The following is a 1,206-nucleotide window of genomic DNA, read 5'->3' on the forward strand; positions in this document are numbered from 1 at the left end:
ATTAAAATTATAGGAATTAAATTAGGCCTTAAAAGTTATTCCATCTGATACCTGCCTAATGCTCAACTTTTTTCTCTCTTTAGAGGTAGATGCATAGCTTATGCTTGAACACGTCTAATGGTGGGAACACAGTATCTCCTGAGACGTCATATTTCATCTTTGTTCAATTCTGTTATTAGTAATATAGTTTTCTCTGCTTCCCTAGCTACCCATTCTTCTCTTAATGGTATAGATGCTTCTTCTGTTTATACCAAAAAGAATTTTAAAAAACCCTGCTCCTGCTGTTTTTTGTTTTGTTTTGTTTCGTTTTTAAGAGATGGGGTCTTGCTCTGTCAACCAGGCTGGAGTGCAGTGATCTGATCATTGCTCACTGCAGCCTCAAACTCCTGGGCTCAAGCAATCCTCCTGCCTCAGCCTCCTGAGTAGCTGTGACTACAAGCATGCACCATCATGCCTGGCTAATTTAAAAAAATTTTTTGTAGAGATGGAGGTTCTCTCTATGTTGCCCAGGCTGGTCTCGAACTCCTGTCATCAAGTGATCCTCCCGCCTTGGCCTCCCACAGTGCTGGGATAACAGGCATAAGCCACCATACCTGGCCAAAAATAACCCTTTAGAAAAGTGTACTAATACAGTAAAAAGAAAGGAACTAAAAGAAATGAACATTTATTTATTAAACACTCATAATGTGCCAGGTAATGTGCAACATGCTTTTCTTGAATAACATTTTTTATTTTAAAGGGAAACAAAAAAAAAAACAGAAAGTATGACAATGAAGACATTTCACAAACTCCTTAAAGAGAAATTCCTGAGCTTCCTGCCTGGAAAGATGCTTGGAAGATCCCCATTTCCTTGGCAAAAATCCCTATGGGTAACTTGCAGCCTCTCCCATATTAGGGCAATAATATTAGGATATTCTGAGCCCAAATGTTTCCTTAGCTTTGTATCATCTCCCTTCCCTTCCTTAATATTCTGAACACAAATATTCCCTAACTTTTGCCAAATAGTTACGAAACATTAGTCATTATATGAATCCTCTGTATTAGGATATCCCAGTTTTCTTAAAAATAGAGATTCTAATCTATATGTATTCTACAGCAGCTTTTAAAACGGGTCATTAATTGCAAACAGAGACCACACCAATAGGCCCACATAGACAGTCAGTTGATTAAGAAACTGATACAATTTGAGTAGCCATTATCTGAAAC

General features: G+C 37.7%; 1 protein-coding gene across 1 annotated transcript in view; it reads right to left on the minus strand.

The window, feature by feature from the left end:
• Positions 1-1,206, minus strand: part of TANC2 (tetratricopeptide repeat, ankyrin repeat and coiled-coil containing 2) — a 203,718-nt gene that overhangs the window by 142,052 nt on the left and 60,460 nt on the right. The gene's annotated exons all lie outside the window — the stretch shown is intronic.

This window comes from Propithecus coquereli, unplaced genomic scaffold (assembly GCF_000956105.1).
Source record: "Propithecus coquereli isolate 6110/MARCELLA unplaced genomic scaffold, Pcoq_1.0 Scaffold119, whole genome shotgun sequence".
Taxonomy (NCBI): Eukaryota; Metazoa; Chordata; class Mammalia; order Primates; family Indriidae; genus Propithecus; species Propithecus coquereli.